Source organism: Octodon degus, unplaced genomic scaffold (assembly GCF_000260255.1).
Source record: "Octodon degus isolate 3935 unplaced genomic scaffold, OctDeg1.0 scaffold00065, whole genome shotgun sequence".
Lineage (NCBI taxonomy): Eukaryota > Metazoa > Chordata > Mammalia > Rodentia > Octodontidae > Octodon > Octodon degus.
Genome location: NW_004524641.1, coordinates 7,728,803 through 7,729,109, shown reverse-complemented (window position 1 = coordinate 7,729,109; position 307 = coordinate 7,728,803).

Genomic DNA, 307 nt, shown 5'->3' with positions numbered 1-307 from the left:
TAATTTACACCCTCATGTAATGAATTATTTAGGTTATTCCCAGTATGGCAGGACATTAAATGAAATTCTATTTCTATTTCTTTTAGCAGAGATTTCCAAGTCTGCAAATAAAACTAACAGTGGACATTAACCACTGTGTTCTAAAGTGAGACACTAGACCAGTTAGGCATGAAAAGAGCTTTCTCCACACTGGCTCTGGACACTAAGGTCATGGTGAATTTTAAGATACAAAATTACTGAAGTTTATAATGCTGAAAAAGAAAGCCTACATCCTGAGAAATGAATGAGATTCTGAAAACAGCTAAAG